The sequence below is a fragment of the Microchirus variegatus genome (assembly GCF_963457635.1).
Source record: "Microchirus variegatus genome assembly, chromosome: 10".
Taxonomy (NCBI): domain Eukaryota; kingdom Metazoa; phylum Chordata; class Actinopteri; order Pleuronectiformes; family Soleidae; genus Microchirus; species Microchirus variegatus.
Genome location: NC_139811.1, coordinates 23,444,790 through 23,464,027, shown reverse-complemented (window position 1 = coordinate 23,464,027; position 19,238 = coordinate 23,444,790). Strand labels below are relative to the sequence as shown.

The window sequence follows — 19,238 nt, the reverse complement described above, 5'->3', positions numbered from 1 at the left end:
TATAAGGAGTTGTGAATTATTCCTATGGAAATATAACGGTGCACCTGCGTCACAGATCCGTGCCACATGAGCACTAAGCGTTAAAGCTGGGGTCTCCTGAATTTGTTAAAAATCCTCAATAATCAATAAAAAAAAATACTAGAATTAATACTAAATACTATTACACATTAAAATACTGCAATGATAAAAAGAACCAATTTCATTCAGACTGCAGAGACTGTACCCGTCTGAGTAACTGATCTGTGCAAATTCTTTGCTCATGATAATAATAATATTACTTATTAGGGATTTGAATCTTTGGGTGGCTCACGATTCGATTCCGATTCTTAGGGTCACGATTCGATTCAAAATCGATTCTCGATTCAACCGATTCTCTATTAAAAAATGTATACAATGCATAGTGTGTTAAGGCAAATTATGTCATCAAAACAATACAGTTTGTATAAGATAATGTGATAATGTGATCACACAAAGGCAAACTTAAGACAAAAGTTAACATTTATTCATTCAAAACAAATAAAAACTTACTTACTGTATAAAAAATAACTTGCATAAATAAAAGCTTAGGTTAGCTGTCTTTTTCTCCCAGAAGTAACCAAAATAAACTGTACACAAATAACACAAACGTGTGTTTTTTTCAAAATAGAAACTTAAAAAAAAAAAAAAAAAGATTGTTATTTTTTCAAAAATCGATTTTTGAAGTTTATGAATCGATTTTTTTCCCCACCCCTATTACTTATTGCCATTTAGGTTTTAATAGTCATCTGTATCTGTGATAATAACTATGATATAGTACTTTTCAGATTTATAAAAAGGAACGCAGAGGAGAAAAAACAACCCCACAAAATGAGCCAATTATGGAACAGATATTGAGTAGATGTCTGTAAATATGTTAATAAATAATCACATATACAATACAACCTTTTGAACTGCCCCAGATAATCGTAATCAATGTCCTTGTTTTCTATTAACTCTCAACAATCACAGCACACGAGTCCAGTGTGTGCTTTAAAGCCCGGGTGAATGTTGCTGCTTTTTTTTTCTCAAAATATCCAATCGTGTTCACGGAAAAATGAAACACAAACTTATTTCACCCACTCTTTCCTCTGAGAGGGAAAAAAAACTCAACATTCACCAACGTAAGTATGCACTTCCTGTTAGGAAACTCGTGTGCCACCCACCATTCAAACCAACCTCGCTGCTCTTCTTTACACCAGAGCGCCTTCGTCAACACCAGCGACGAAACAACACACACGCACATACATGATGTCATGTTGTAAATGGAACTCACACATGTTACGATGACTAGTTGCAAAATCACAACACAGCTTTTCAAGATGGCAGCGATCGTTTATAAAAATCGATGATCATGGAAAGCATCGATCAAAAGGTCGATCGGTCAAAATAAAAGTTAAAAGTATACTCTTTGAATCTTTCTTATTTTTAGTACCAATGTTTATATTATTTTATCTTGATTTTTTTCTGACTTATATTTGACATCTACAAATCTCACACAGGAAATTGTGACTGTGGTGCCAATAAGACATTGTTGTGTTTTTTTTAAGTCTAAGATTTCACGATGCTCAAGGACACATGAAGTTCAAGTTGATTTTCACACGACAGAGCACTGGCACGATGAAGCACTTGTTCATTCCTCTCTCAATCACACTCATAAATGAGCGATTCAGGGGGAGGAAGGAAAACAAAGGTGATTGTACTGTGTGTCGGTGTGTATGGGGATTTGTTTGTACACAGGGATGCGTGGGCGTATTTATGTATTTGTATTTTTATGCACGACCTGCATTGCATGTATGGTTTTATCTATCCGTACAAATTTCTCCCACGGGGGAGAAGAATAAATAAACTCTACTCTTGACTTGGCCAATGGCTGCATAAATTCACAGACTTCAACTATTGTCAAACACAATGTTGATTAACAATATCAGCTCCACGTGGCGCTCTCTCTCTCTCTCTCTCTCTCTCTCTCTCTCAGTTTCTCAGTATCACTGTGTTTAGAGCTTGTGTTGCCTGTTTATTCCCACAGTGCACATGGGAAGTGATCCATTCAAAGACAGTCGGAGGCAACGGCAACATTTTGTTACTAAAGTGAGACGTCTGCAAACAGGTTAGAGTATGACTGAAAACACAAAGAAGTGCCCACGAAAAAACTTCACAAGTGGATTCTACTGCTGAAAAATATTTTGTTTTTCAGCAGTTTGACACGATGAGCGATCCTTGCTCACATTTCCACCGAGTTGAACGGTTGAGTTCGGTTCGGTACATATTTTTTTGCCATTAGGAATTGTCCCAAAATAACTGGTCCCAAATGCTCCATTCCCTTCGAGTACCAGAGTAATGGTACTGTACAGTATGGGTGGAGCTAGACCCGTGACATTGACCCTGATTGGGTGAAAGAAAATTGTCCCTTGCAACCAGTGTTTCTTCAACGCCCACAGTCTATTCTTATTCAAAGCTTGATGCTGATTTTACCGTTCCAAACCAAACTGTATAAAAACTAGAGTTCAAAGTATTCTATTTCTCCAAGTTAACCTAGTTCCCTGGTGTCCTAATGAACATGTATGTGACATGCTTTGGTCAAAATAACTTAAAGATGAATCACCACAGCAGTTCAATCACCCTGCCAAAACAGCCCTGTTCAGAACGCTCAGTTTTGAGTGCCTGTCACTTTAAATGCAAATGAGACACAAGAAACTACGTCAGCGTCACTGAGGCTATGGCAGCTAACAGCAGTTAGCATTTGGAAAAGCCATCATTTGCCGACTCTAGCCAGGCACATTGCCGTCATATATAACATGCATCCACTGGACACGTAAATCCTCTGAGGCTGGAAGTTTGTGTAGAACTCTGTGATGCACTGTGCAGCCAAGAATAGAACATCCACTCTTGTGGATACTATTGCCCTCGCCTGACAACTAACTGAAACTGAATTGTGTGTTTATAACTATAACTTAAACCAGGGGTCTCAAACTCAAATAACCTGGGGGCCAATCCGCATCTATTGTGGTCAAGAGGGGGCCAGGCGAGAGAACAAAAAGTGGGGAAAAAAACAACTGTTCACAATATTGCATCATGATATCACACGTGTACTTAAAGGTGCCATATGTAAGAATGTGGCCAAAAACGGTTACGACATTCAAATTCAAAATACCAAGGTCTTTTAGGTTTCGTTTTCTGACGTAACTGGCAACCCGTTGTTGCTCGGCAGCTGAGACTCTACTGACTGCAATGATTGGTAGACGGCGGTAGGTGGCGCCACATGCCAAAACATGATTTCAAAACATAAACATGATTTGCAGTCTGCAAAATATATTTTTTAATGCAAATATTTTGTCTGTACTGTTGTTGTTGGTGAGTTCAGTTTGTTATATGAACATTATTCCTGAGTCTCTGTGACATATTAGGAGGATTTTATGGCCAGTTGCTTTAGATTTATTACATAATGCACCTTAAATGATACTATTTATGATGCAAAATGAATGTATTCATATCAAAAACAGACATTTATTTTAATTGACATAAATAATAGTGTGGACAACTATTATTAATTTTCATACGAATGTTTTCATTATAACATGATATTAAGTGGGGGGCCGCATGTAATTGATTGGGGGGCCGCCAGTTTGAGACCCCTGCCTTAAACTGACTAAAATCGTAGTGAAAATGTGCTTAGTTGTGTGTGTGTGTGTCCTGTAGCTTTAAAGCTACAAAACCTGTCGTTCAGTTCTATCAAGACTTCATTTTAATATCAATGATTAGTTTTACTGGGAGACTACAGTACTGACTAGACTGCATGCGTCACAGTCTGAGCCAGTCAACAGATTATGACTGGAATTATTTTAACAAGGTTTGTATCTTCATTGCCTTTCTTTTTGACCCTTTTTATTCTTACATTTTGCTTTTGTTCAGCCTTTCCCATGCATGATGTCTCAGAATAAATAACGACAGTTTGATGGATGATTGTTCTGCTGCAGTCACGATCATTTGTGTTCTTGAGGGAGGCTGACTCTGAAGTGCACTGACTAATTCAACTTAATGCATTTATCCATTCATGCAACACAGAATGCCTGTGCTTCTTTCAGTCAATACCTTTAAAAAATGTGTAGGAGTATTGTATTCAATAACATTCAAGTTTCAACTTTACTTGGGGGGGGGGGTCAAAATTTAAAGTCATGTTAACTGTATGTGAACCATGACAGAAATTAGCATTACATACATACAGCATACGTGCAAAACAAATGTAAAAATGAGGAAGTTGTATTGTTCCTGATCTGATGCAGCTCAATGACTTTTGATTTGTCACTGCCAAAATGGTTTGTAAAACAAACAAACAGCTGCAACACACACAGAGGATCAACTATTTTTTTTTAAGAGGCCAAAGAAAAGCTACTGTTTAAGCTAAAAAAATAAAAAAACACTTTTGTACAAATTCTCCATATTTAATTGAATGATGCTGCTGGTGCCTGTTTGTTTATTCACAAGTCGAGTGGCCGGAAGCTTAAAATCACTAATTAGCTTTTGTTGTGAACGTATTGCGACTCAGACTTCTTGTTCTAACAGGAACTACTTGTTTTGAAAAATGCTTTGCAAAGAAATGAGGGGATCACTTACAGAGGTAACACATACTTGACTGTAGTAAAGCCAGCAGGGTTTTTTTTACGAATCATGACATAATTTTGTCTATAGATAAACAAAGGGTGCCTGTAATAAATTAACGACTCCACCGTCTGCCCTTTCCATTACCTCGCAGCTACACTTCCATGCTCCTCTTCCCCTCCGTCTCTCCCTCACAGTCCAGCTGCTCCATGAAAGAGGCTGCGCATTATCACACCCACTCTAAGGCAGCACTTATAAATAACATGTCGTAAGAGTAATGGCTGAGTAAGGCTTGCCGAGGGTAAAATGAAGCCCATAACTTACTTCCGGCACAACATCCAGTGCTCATGGTGGCATCTATTTCCACTCTGAGATATATGGAAGCTTATTGCTGCCACAAAAATAAAAAGAAAGAAAGATGAGAGCAGCACATTTTGGTATTCTGACAATTTTCTTTTCAATAAATTGCGTATATATGATGCAGCGTTTTGGCAGATTTTCCATTTTTATTTCCTTTCTTTGACAAAATGAATTAGAAAAAAAATGAGAAATAATAAGTGTCTGCACTTAAATATTTCAATAAAAATAATATATGCTTTTGTACATGAAGCTTGTCAAATAAACGGTTATTTTAGATTCTTTGCAGCATTTATCTCCAATTCCAATTTTTGAAAAATGCAAAAAAAATGTTTTCAAATATTTGGAAGCAGAAACAGTTCAGTAAAGTCCATGTGCACTTGGCTTGACAGTGTGTGTGTCTGAAGCTTGGAGCCTTTTTCCTCGGCCTCATCCTTACTCTCACAAGAGAGAGAGCGAGAGAGCAAAACGTGACAATCGATTCACGTTGAAATATATGAAAATGAATTAATGATAGAGGAGGAAGACGTGGGGGACTTGTCACAGAGCAGCACATGACGAGCAAATGTGCCAGGAGCTGAAAATGGAGAGACAGACGTCTACAAGAGGATCTTTGTGCTGCTCAACCTGCCCCGAGGTCCTGTTGCTATGCTCCAACCCACATCCCATCATGCTGTCAACGTGAGGACGGCGGCTCATTAGTTTAGTAATGTGCCTGTGTGTGTGCGAGTGTGTGTGTGTGTGTGTGTGTGTGTGCAGGTGGCGACACATGGCCCGTCCATTGCCTCACATATTAATGTGGAAAAACTCCCATGAAATACATGTCACAAGATTAACACTGAACGCTGAACTGAGAGCTGAACGGTGTTCTCCCATCAGCTCCTCTTCTTATTTCTTCAGCCAAGAAGCTAAAAAAAAAAAGACCAGCCGTCGCCTTCACATCCTCAATTTAAGAAGACGAGCTCATTTTCGAGCTGCCTCCGACACAAAAGGCCGACATCGATCAAGACTCTGGCTGTGCTGATCACTTAAAGTTCGACAAACGCTCCCCGTGAGTCAGAAGCACAGGGAATCAGTTGTGTGTGTGTGTGTGTGTGTGTGTGTGTGTGTGTGTGTGTGTGTGTGTGTGTGTGTGTGTGTGTGTGTGTGTGTGCGAGAGTGTGTTTTCCAGTGTCCCTCGTTGTGTATGTGGTCATATTAGATTCAGCTTGGAAGTTAATGGAGTTAAGAGGCTCTTGATTTTCTCCGCTTGTACGAGAAGCTACATGACAAACATGTGACTGAATAATGGTTTAATGGAAAAGTCTAACATATGACATTTAAATGACGCAACAGAGACGCCATTGTTGCTGTATATAGACGGAATCTGTACAACAAGCATCACAAATGTCATTTATTTTTGATTATATCATTACTGTTATTATTAATATCATTAATATGTACACGGGGGGTCCTTTTTAAGAGTTGGACATTCTGCAGCACGTCACTGAATAACTGCCATGAACGTTTATATAAGTGAGATTAAATGTGATTTTCTTTTTTTACACCAGTGCTCCAGGTGATACAAAAAGTAGCTGTGTGCACACACATAAACATGTTTTTATCTCTTCTTGAGGACACATCATATTCATAATGTATTCCCTAACCTTACACTAACCTTTGACCTAAACTAAACCTAATTCTAACCCGAAAACCAGGTCTTAATCCTCAAAAAGCCTGTTAAAGTTGTGTGAACAAACCAAATGATGTCCTTACAAAGATAGGTTTGTTTGACCATTGGTCCGCACAGCTTATTTATGACACACATGCCTGTTTTTATATCTTCTAGAGGACACATCATAGACAATAGACAACACAACAAAGTGCCTAACCCTAACCTAAACTCAATCCTAAACCTTACTCAAAATGTCCTCACAAAGACAGGTTTGTATGTTTTTCTTGGACCTCGCAAATATATCAATACAAGTGCACATACACACAAACACACAAACCAGCTCCACAGGAAATAATATCCAGGGGGAATAAAAAAGCACTGGCTGTAGCATTTAAATGACTGCAAGTTACCAATTTAATAAGAAAGACTTAATGAAACGTCTGCCTACAGCTACAGTATATCATTTGGTACTCGAACAAAACATTTATGATGTTTGAATGCCAAACAGAGAAAATGAAAACCCGTGATCCGGACAGGAACTGTCAGGAATGGACAGTTTGACGCAACATCAGATAACGCTCCATCATTTAGTGGCAGCATAAGAGCCACTGTCAACCTGTGAAATTAGTCACATGACCAAAATGTAAAGCACTGCAGGAAGGAAGCGATTGATTTCAGTTATTTTTTCCAAAGGGTGTGCAACCAGATATTAAGGGTGAGGGTGCCAACAATCTTGTCTAGCCCATTTTATGAGTTTTGAGTGAATTTTCTGGAAAAAAATCGAGGGGTGCCAACACTTTCAGCCATGACTGTATATGCTTTGATTTTAAAACAAAAAGCCTTGTAACAGTTTAAATTATAACCAACTGTCCTGGATGCTTATCAAATGTCAAAATCAAGCAAAAAGACAAGTATCTTACCAAAACTGAACAGCTCACAACAAGCTACAGTGTCTTTTAGATGCACAAGCAGACATTGATAGAAATGAAGTGTAATGGAGCAAAAAGAGGTAAGAGGAGCAGATACACATGGTGCACAGCAGCAGCCAGTTACTCACAGCGCAGCAGCCGAGGCTCGAGGACTCGATTTGACTTCTCACTGTGATGATGAGCCACTTCAAATAGAAGAAGAAGAAGAGAAACCCGGGCATTTATTATGAACACAAGTTATCAGTCTGTGCCTGTACACTGTATGAAATATCAAACACAAAGATATACCAAGTGTTTCCTTCAATTTAAATCACACACACACACAGACTCAAAAAATATTCATTATTGTATCCAGTTCAGTGAATTGAACTTTTAAATACAAGTTAGTCTGAATGAAATTGTACTGAATTGACAGTCGGAGAAGGAGACTGAATATATGCTTTGTCAGCTTAAAGCTCACATAGAGTGGTCCTGTTGCACATATATGTTAGTTATGGAGGTCTACTTACATACATTAACTTGTTTTTATGGTCAAAAACCTCCTTGTTGCTGTAAACAAGCCGAAAGAAATCTGTCTTTTCTGACACTGTACTCAGCCACGATATTTCAGACTGAACTCTCACACCCAGAAGACAGAGTGTGTTGTGATTGGCCAGCCAGCGTAGAGCCTTCACAACTGTCTTGTGATTGGCCAATACCCGGAAGTGACATAATCAGCACACCCGTTCTCAGAAGCGCAGCTCCCCCCTCTGGAACGGTGGATGCACTGCTACTCATCATCAAAACATTGTTTTAACAATGTTTAAAAATAGCTTCTTCACGACTCCCCGCCGCAGTCCCTTTATGACTTTGACCTGGAGTCAGACCCAGAGTCAGAAGACACTGTCGCTCGTGAAACACCTCCACAACGGACGTTATTCTTCTTCTGTGGTTCAATGTTACGCAACCGGATGTGCCAGGACTAGTGCCCGGAGCAGAAGGATCTGCTGTTCAGAAGAACCTCTGTTTATGTAACCGGACCGGGTTTTTTCAGAGATCTCGCTGAGCCCAAGATTACAATAAAACACAGCGTTCTCAGCAGTGGCTGAACTGTTTGTTTTGAACCTTCAGGGCTTCATAAACAAGGTAATGACGCAGATACACACTAAAAAAACAGCGTTAATAGGAACTTCTGGTCTAGGTCCGCTTTAAAGGATTCAATATTGTATTCCCTGTTCATGCTTTAACACTGTGAGGACAGAAACATACTGAATAACAGACGCTATGAGGAATCAATTCAGACAAATTTTACACGGCTGGAAGATGTACATAAAAGTATAATGTTGACAAATCCATTTTTTTTTTTTTAACGACACGGTAGCTTGAGAGCAGTTTTAGTAGACTTGCAGAGTATGAAAACTGACTTTCTAACTTGACAAACTCTTATTTTATGGACGTGTATTTGCAATCGTCAGCAGGAATAATAATAATAATGTTCACACAGACAGTAGCCTCTCTCAGACATGAACTGAAATCTCAGATTGACTGTGCAGCGCCACAGAAACTGCTGCAGTGACAGATGGGGAAGATAAAGTGGTGCAAAAGTGGTCTGCAGAGTCCACGACTCATGACACTTTGAATGTTTGATTTGTTTGAAAATGTTTTTGGACACGGTTTATCCAAATACAGTAAAGGCTTTTGCTGCTGCACTTAAATTGTTTCTCAAATCAAAGTGACTATTTTGAGATTAAAATTAGCTATTTTTTCACCTTTACTTGGGCAGAACTATAACACTTCTTTTACTGGGGTAGAATATGTTAGTTATCCTTCCAACTCTGCTGTGCTCCAGAAACACCAGACCAGTGCAATCCATAATTTCTGTGTGCCACTGGCTGCAGCTGTGCAGGTTGAGTGATGGAGCAGCAGATGATGTTGGATCGATCAAGAACGTCTTAATATACTGCAGGTGACAGCGTCGCCACAGATTTTCCCCGACTCCCAGCCTGAAAACTAATGATTAATCGTCATTGTGGGCCTCACACTGTCAAGCAAACTCGTCTCTCATGTCAGCTCACACTCGCTCCTTCACGCAAACGTACACGCAGAGGTGCGCCTGAGTCTTATTTAAGTAACAGAGAAGCCTTATTTCACTGGTGATGACAAGTGGCAATGGTGGCCTTTTGCAACCTTGTGGGAGCAGGAGACTATTTAAAGGAGTTGGCCCGGTAGAGAGAGGTTGAAATATTTTTTTTGATCATTGTGATCTCTCACGAAGCACCTTGTAGTACATAGACAACTCAAAGATGAAAACTTGTGTGAAAACTAGAGCTGCACAATATGGTCAGAAACTATTGCGATGGCGGGACAACACGACTGAGCATTTCTGTGTTAAAGGTGCCATATGTAAGAATGTGGCCAAAAACAGTTACTAAATTCAAATTCAAAATACCGAGGTCTTTTAGGTTTCGTTTTCTGACGTAACTGGCAACCCGTGGTTGCTCGGCAGCTGAGACTCTACTGACTGCAATGATTGGTAGACGGCGATAGGTGGCGCCACATGCCAAATACACGATTTCAAAACATAAACATGATTTGCAGGCTGCAAAATATATTTTTTACGCAAATATTCTGGCTGTAATGTTGTTGTTGGTGAGTTCAGTTTGTTATATGAACAATTTTCCTGAGTCTCTGTGACATATTAGGAGGATTTTATGGCCAGTTGCTTAAGATTTATTACATAATGCACCTTTAAAATCTCATTTTGCCTGACAACTTTCCAGGTCTGATAGTATTGCTTGACCATTTTTAGATGAAGGTTCTAGCACGACTCTGCTTGGCTCAACTCTTCTCCATTTGGTATCAGGCAGGTTGTTTTCCATTACTTTAGTATCTCCTCAATAGGGGAGTGTTTGTCATCGCATGGCTGCACAAAACTGCCGTGACGTCGTTTTATACACGACACAACTAGTGACGAGCGAAGCAGTTGTTTTCCGTGTAACTGAATCATTAGAATCAGTTAAGTAAAAAGATTAGTTCAGTACTTCCTGCAGAGCATGACACCATCTGACGCAGCCACTGAACTGAAATACGGCTGAACAGGTTGTGATTCGGCTCAGGATCGCCAGCTATAAATTTCCTTTGCTAAATGTTGGAGATATAATGCATGTTTTTTTTTTTTTTTTACTTCTTTGACCTCTTCTTCCCTGACCCTCTTTTTGGAGTCCCTGCTCAAAAATGACATGCCCAAACTAAATAGAGTAAATCTCTGCAGTTACAAGCTCTATGTGAATTATCTTGGTATCAAAATAAAGATAACACTTGTGAGATTCTACATAAGTTCCATCTAAGTTTCACTGTAGGTGCCACTGTGTCAGAGTAAATGAACATGGAACACAGCATAACTGAAGGATTTTTTTCTCTCGCCTTAAAAAAATATTGCATTTTAAAGCAAATATCACCTTTAAAATATGCAGTAGGAGCTTAAAAACACATGGAGGTCACGTAACAACATTTGGACATGAGCTGTGCAAAGTCTGATGCTGTTGAAGTGAAGCAGAGTAAAGTTACAGAGGTTTTAGTAAAGAGATGTCTAGGCGTTCTATCTGTGCCATTTGAGATTTCTTAGGTACCAAATTATTAAAACCCATTTAATTTGGTTTACATGTCACTATTGGTCTAAAAAGAACTTGTTTTGAAAAAAAAAAAAGTATGAAAACTCGCTGTAAATGGATGCTCCCTGTGCGGTGCGTAATAACGACTGTGACTCTACAGCGTCTTCAGTTACGCAACGCCATAGCTCTGGCTTACCTTGGTCAATTTGGGTGATTGACGGCTCGTTTTAAACCTCTTAACCGGTAGAATCAGACCCAAATGCGTGTGAATCACTACATTAGCGAGTCAAAAGGACATAAATGCATATGCCGCATTTGTGCGGACATTTGCCCTTCTACAGTTTGGCATTGTTCGGTTTGATTCTTGTGTCGGACGTCACATTGGTCAGAGAGTGTCGTCACAACTCTTCCAGTGACAACACTCTCTGACCAATCAACATGTTAGTATCCACTGAGCCTCTTTTTGGAACCTCGCCAGACATTCACACAGTGAATACTTCAAGAAATGCTTTATATAAAAATAATAGTGACAGCAGTAGATAAGCCTTCTCATGTGAGTTATACTTACTTAAATGTCCAATATCAGATTGAAACTTAAGAGAATCACAACATGGCAAGATAAACACAGCGGGCAGTTTCACTCAATACTTCACTAGAGGGGGAATAATTCCTCTTGCAGATCTCTGTTGCTGTACTCTCTGTGCACCCGCTGAGTCCCTGGCAGTGTGACCTGATTGTGCTCAGTTGGCCTGGTAGCCTCTGGCCCACCCCACCCTAAACCTCTTCCAGCCAGAGCTCATCCAGCCAATGATCTGCTTTGTTCCCCCGGCTCACACTCTCCAACCATCTGGACAGACGCCCGTGAGTAAGTCAGGATATTGGAGGTGAGACACACACCACACAGCCTATGTACTGTATGTATGTGCCGTTTTGAGTTATAGTGTTGCTGTGTATATATACTGTATGTGCACAGCTGTGGAATACAACGAAAAGTCACAATGACACTCGGCTACAAGCGACACAAAGGTTTTATCACAAATAAAAAAATAACATGGCTCGTGATCTTTCTCACAGTGCGTACAATGCAGGACTCAGAAGGTTCATAAATAAACATACAGAGGCAAACGGAGGTTAAACAGCAGCCAGTGGGTTGTGTGTGTGTGTGTGTGTGTGTGTGTGTGTGTGTGTGTGTGTGTGTGTGTGCATTTTGTTACCACAGAACAACAGATGCAGATATCATCCAAACAGGTGATGCAAGCAAGCGGGTTCTCCACTGCAGTCACGCTACAATTAACACATTAAAAAAAATAAAATAAAAATATCTCTCTCTCTCTTCTATATATATATATATATATATATGTGTGTGATAGATTAAAAACTGTCCTTGAATGCACAACAGAGCCAGATTTAAATGAGTCCTTGGAAAGTAGACTACCTAAAATCTGTATTAATAAAGCTGCAGGATGTTGATTTCATTTTCATGTCGGTCATGAATGAAATAAAAAAACTAAAAAAACTAAAAACTGCCTACTGGTGGTTTGCAGTGAAATATAGCTGTCAGCATTCAGAAGTGGAAGTTGAACTTCCCTTCTTTATTGTGTTTCAGAGTCAAAGACACTAAAATCTAAATATCTGGTGAAATTATGCAACTTAAAAAAGCACATTATGACAAATCAAAACAATCTTTACCAGAGGTGGAAAGTAATGAATTATATTCAACTACGTTACTGTAGGTTTTTTTTTGTTTTGTTTTTTTTAAGTCATTTTGAAATGTATTATTTTATTTTTACTTAAGTATGTTTTTTTTGGGTAAAAAAAATAAAAAAAATAAAATAGAATACACACGCCAAAAACTTTGTCAGTGAATGATGAGGACAGGTGAATGAATGAATTGGCCCTAATCAAGGTCCCTGAGTGAGTGAGAAAGTTAAAGCATGTGTGACCTTTGACCCATTTGGACTGATACATTATGGGTTTACATATTTTATTTATTTTGCTTTTTTGCACGACACAAGAAATAACCTTGTTAAAAAAGTATCTCTGTAACTTTTATTGAGTACATTTTAAACAGGCTAATTTTTAACTTGAGTACATTTTTAGACCAGTACTATTAATTTGACTAATTGTATCAAATTAGTGGTACTTTTACTTATTTCAGTACTCTTTCCACCTCTGCCTGTCAGTTACATTCACACTTGTGAGTGCGTCCTCTTTTTTTTTAATCTTCTGGATATAGAATTTGACCTATGACACAGTGTTTTTGTTCAGCGTATGGCTGCGCATCCATGCATGCTGGTGTGAACTTAACAGATCCATTGAGTGACATTATATAATTGGGGACTCAGAGGGAATGTTAAATGTGGACATGCCCTGCAGCTGAAATCAGTGGAAGCACAGGAATGTCAGCTTGTTGGGATTGGGAGCCACTTTTAGGAGGGAAAAGCCCTGCAGCCAGAGCAGAGATGCACAGCAAGGATGATCATGTAGCCTGTTGCCTCTGTCCGGTAAGTCTGCTGTTATGAGTCAGTGCAAGTTACTGTCAGTCCACCTTTAAAAGGCACATGATCCTACATCTATCTATGACCAAACACTGAACAGCAGCCACTGCTCAGTCAGAATAAATGGCCAAATGTATTGTTATTATCTAAAGTATTAATTAACCTTTCAGTCCAGTGCTGACAGAAAAAGACAATAAAGTGTTGCTAACATTTGCATTTACTTAGGATACAAACAATAGTTCCCACAATGCTAATTAACCCTTTATAACGTTAATCTCAAAATGTCAGTGTGGACTTTTTCTTTCTTTTATTTTTGGCTTATTTTAACCATAAAAGGGCCAGAAAATAATCCTGTGAGTTAGTGCTTTTGCCCATTTTACCAGAATAACTTTCAATATCTGGCAGTTATTTACAATTGGCTGCACGTTAAAAGAGTGTATGAACAATTTAAAATGGAAAAAATGCCAAACATGTTTTGTTTTGTATTTGTACATGAACACCAGATGTTGCATGTTCAATTTGAAATTCAGAACACATTTAAACATTTAAAATAACATTTGTTTGATTTTTTTGTCTCAATGTCCAAAACCAGGCCGAAAAATTAAGTTACACAGTGGACGTTTTAGATGCCGTTGACTGAAGCAGTCATAAATTACAGTCTGGAGGCCGTTAGTTCAGTGATTTAAATCAGTTTCTCATTCTGTCCCTGATGGCAGTCCTGTTCTATCATGTTACTGCTTCATAGTATGTCAATATCTCATACAAAACCTGGAACTGAACCCTTTAAAGGGGACATATTATACCCTATTTCTCCAAGTTAACCTAGTTCCCTGGTGTCCTAATGAACATGTCTGTAACGGTCAAAATACGATGGATGAAGCACCACAGCAGTTCAATCACCCTGCCAAAACAGCCCTGTTCAGAACGCTCGGTTTAGTAGTATCTCTTTAGGTCCACCTTAAAAAAAGTAAAACGAAACTTAAGGGGCAGGAAATGAAATCAGCCACAGAAGCTACTGGGAGCTAACAGCAGTTAGCATTTGGAAAAGTGATCATCAGGCTCTAACAGGCACATTGCCATCATATATAACATGTATCCACTTGACAGATAAATCCTCTGAGGCTGGAAGTTTGTGTAGAACTCTGTGCTGCACTGTGGAGCCAAGAATAGAACTTTTCGTGGACTTCTGGTTTTCGGATACTGTTGCCCTCGCTTTAATGATTCAAATATGAACTTACACTATTTTGCAGTGGGATTACTATGTGATTAAAGGAATAGGAAAAGGAATATGCACCTGAACAACTGGCCTGTGCATCACAAGACACCAACACGATGTATCTGCTTCATGAAGTTAGCCCTTTATTTTTTGTTTCAGTGCTTTTACTTGTAATGAAGCCTGCCTTAAAACAGACCAACAGAGCTCTACTTCACAGAAATGTCATCATTAAACCATCTGGCAACTGAAGTGACACTGGTCTTTGTTTCCAAACTAGAAACACACTTTCAGGCCAAAGACATAAAAAGGATCTAAAACATTTCTAAAGGAAATCACATCATCACCACATCCACCTAGTTTCCCTCAATCATGGATTCATCTGTCTGTCATCTGTCAAGTCTCAGTAAATACACTCCAGACAAGCTTCTTAAAAATGTTTGCTTCAAATGAATGTCCTTCATTTCAACATGGGGTATTATTCACGCTTATGCTGCTTAATAAATAACAGACAAAGAAGCTTTCCCACTTGAATAACAGCAATAATATCTCTGTGATGACCATGTGCACAAAACAGAAGGCTTTAATCACACCGCTGAGAAAAACCCTCCAAAATAATCATCCAACAAGAAGCTTAACCTACATAAAGCTCACATTGTAGAGACAGGACATGCAACAGATCCAGACAAATAAGTTCACCAGTCCATGTGTCAGCTGAGGGCATTTGGGGTAATCGTTGAAATGCCCCCGTCCCTTTCTCTTCTTAACCAAACACATGCATTAGTGGGAACTGTAATCTGTCAAGACCTTTGGCAACACGCTGGTTTCAAACGGCTGTGTCCTTTCCACACGCAAACAGCATGACTGGACGTTTCTGCACGCCCTCTGTCTGCAAGACATGTTTAAACAGAGATTAGAGAATCTATACATTTGCTGCTACATCACTCAATATCACCAGTGTGTGGATGAATTCAAAATCTCAAGACGGGAGAAGAAAACAAAAATCTGGAGGCAATGCAAGGCAGTTTTGTTTATCGGGCACTTTTTCATACACATCGGCACATTCAAGGTGCAAGTTAAGACATTTAAAAACAACACAGGGACAGAATTTGTACAAACAATGTTGAAGATTACTATCCACAAAAAAGAAGTCACAATTTTAGTGGAGATAAAAGCACAAGTTTTTTAACGATTTTTGTTACGCTCTTCAGACGATATAATGCTCATTTTGTGATTACTTCAATGTAATTCTGTTCCAATCTTCAGAGTTCAGAGATTAGGAATAACATTTATGACAGATCAGTTATTAGACTAAAAATTGATTTACCTAAACTAGCGCACAGACAACAGACATTGTGTTGATTAAAATTGTGATTTATATTTGAAAATTATTAATTGTTCTGCTCTACGGGTCGGTACATGAGATAAGTACAAAAAAACATTACTTAAAAGGTTTCTTCTTGAGTTAGCTGCAGGCAAACGGACTTCATTTTATTTAAAAAAACATCCTCCTTAATCCTATACCATCTGCCCATCCTGCATTCTCCTGTCAGGTCACCCACTTTTCTCTCGCGCCTTTCTTGTTGTGTTCCTAAACAGCGTTTTTAACGACATCTGACAAGTGAACAAACATCCCAGGGGCCCTGCCGTGTCCCTAACTAGGACCATGGGGTTGGGGGAAGCCCCACACAGAAGCTCTGCGAGGGAATGTTGGAGGTCTCTGGGGCAGTCAATAAGGGGTTGTAATGAGGCCCCAGATGAGAGTGTTGTTTACATAGTCCTGCGGTACGGCAGATGAGATGAAGACGAAGACCCTAAAACCCCTGGTGCTTGCAGAATGCAGACACTGGGTTTTAAAAAAGCTACTGGGACAAGACACAGGAGAAGATGAAACTCTGAGATAAAGCTCAGAAAATCCCTTCCAGACTAGGTTTGACGTGAACTTTCATGGGTTTGCTGTGTTGTACTGTAATATGAATATATATTTCTTGATGCTTTTACAGTATCACCAGGTTAAAACTGTTACTCATCACAGTGATCTCAATGATCAGGCAATCCTTTAGATGTAGGGTTTGATCACACTTCCTCATTTGGTGTTTTTCCATTATACAGTTCTAGCACTGGTCGGCTCTACTCAGCCTGGTATCAGACATGTTGTTTTCCAATACGATCGTTCAATACATGACATAAAAACACCAAATAATTATTTATTTTTTAGCAAATATTCACTATTACAAATATACTTATGGATAGAATATTCTATTTCAATACTAAATGTTTCACACTAGACCTTAAACAGTGTGTTCTTTGGGTGTCTTGTTATTGTTGGCCACTGTTATCTTCTGAAACATTTGCTGGAGCACAATGACTCCTGGGTTAAGTTGGACATGGAAGGATCTAAAGGTCACATACTATGTTGTAGTATGGATACCATGCTACTGACCCTTTTAATGCAGCCACTGAAAGGAAATGGCCCCTAAATTGAGACACGGCGTATATATCTCCTATGTTGTGGAGGCTAGGGAACAAACTCAGGGTAACGGTAATAAAAATAACCCACTTTTGATTGTTAAAGAGAAACAAAGAATGTTTGCTGAAAGAATCTCCGTTTGGCAACATGAATGCAAAGCATCTCATGATTTTCCGTTAGAAAAACTTTAGATAATCCAGAACACGCTGCAAACTTCGTGTCTACCTGCTCTCCTACATCTAAGAGCCTTGCAACCAAGTCGCAACTGGCCATAATGTCACCCATAAGTAACTGAACTCTCATTCTGAAGCCTCACAAATTGCAATTCGGTTCTACAAACCAATGTGTAGATGCATCACCTGGCAATCATGATCCTATTCAATGATATCAGCTAGTGTCAATTCATAATGTGCCATTATTTATTGTCTATTTTCTTCTAAATTGGAACATAATTTACAAAATTGTCATCATCTGATATTATGAATCAAGAAGTAGGCTAACTTTCCCATAAACTTCCATTCACATGTAGTTGTTTTTGGCAACCAGCATAGTTGCTGCCTCGAGACTATTGCATATATTTCTACATATGCATGGGTGATGTCCTCAGAAGAACCAGAATACAATATCCACATTTTCTATATGGTCTATGATTGTAACTAGGACATACTGATATGGCCAAAAACAACAAATCAACAATTCGATTTAAAGGATTTGAGTAAAAGTTGAATAAACCAGTAGTAGTACTTAATAAACACAGAAACAGTTCACCCATCTAAGCTGAAACATTAGACATTTGGTGTCAAAGTGTGTGTGTGTGTGTGTGTGTGTGTGTGTGTGTGTACAGAGAAGAAACTCATTGATACATAATTGAAACTTAGTTATATTGAAGAAATATATTGTAATTTAATTATTGCCCAACCATAACTGCAACTAGTCCAATCACAGCACCATGAATCGTGAAGTTTTTCATTGGAAATGATGCATGGTTAGTAACAAACTGTTTAAGAGCCTGTGAACTTCATTCACCAAAGCTTCAGAGGGGGTGGCCGGTAGAGACAGAAGCTAAAGAAAGACCTGGGGACAGATTTTAGAGCAAGACTTTGTCTGGCCTGTGCTGGAGCTAATAAAAAACTCTCACACTGCCAGAATGTGCAACTGCAAACTGAGGCTAGAGCTCTCTGTCAGGGGTGTCTGTGAGGACAGGCAGATCATTATGTATCTATGAGCTGACAGAACACAATATTGGTGCAATTCAAATGACACGTCGCTTATTGGGAGGACAGTTCCCCCAAATGCTGACAAGGCTGTTTTTTCCATATCTCATTAGTCTGGCAGGTCATTTCTGTTCTTCCTACTCTTTTAAATAACCCCTCTATCTCACTGTCAGAGGGTTAAGGACCATCACTGAGCTGCAGCTGTAAAGTAAGAGGATCCTGCAGCATAACATTCAGCTGCTGTGGACTCAGACATCCTGTTGGGAGGAGATGTCTGTGCTCTGTGTGAGCTCACACCCATGAGGAGAATGATCAGATTCAGGCAGTTGAATCAATGCTTTTCATCAGCTGGGAGAAAAGTTAGTGCTGCTTTATTAGTTTACCTGCGCCAGTCACTCTGTGTTTACATGTGATTAAATAAAATAGATCTAACTTTAACCAAATTATCCTTAGAAATCCTATTCAATATTACACCTGATTCATTTGTATTAGAATGTCATAACTCTATTAACCCTTATCTACATGGCTCATGTTCTCGGCCATTTCCTCTTTCAGTCATGCAGACTCAATCTTCGTGACCTCTAATCCTAAAGGATGTGTGTGTGTTGTGAGTGTGCAAGTGTTTTTTTGTACATGTCAAAGGAAAGGAAGGTGGTAGGGCAAATATGGGTTATGTATTGTATCAACATCTTCGGATTA

General features: G+C 39.0%; 1 protein-coding gene across 2 annotated transcripts in view; it reads right to left on the bottom strand.

Annotated features, from left to right (window-relative positions):
- Positions 1-19,238, bottom strand: part of stat5a (signal transducer and activator of transcription 5a) — a 67,328-nt gene that overhangs the window by 29,885 nt on the left and 18,205 nt on the right. Inside the window, exon 1 of one of the 2 annotated variants that reach the window (XM_083896779.1) lies at positions 7,683-7,704. The exons of the other annotated variant lie outside the window; for it this stretch is intronic. The gene's annotated coding sequence lies outside the window, so the exon portion shown is untranslated. Of the gene's footprint in view, positions 1-7,682; positions 7,705-19,238 lie in introns of those variants that run through there. 2 annotated transcript variants of the gene reach the window in all.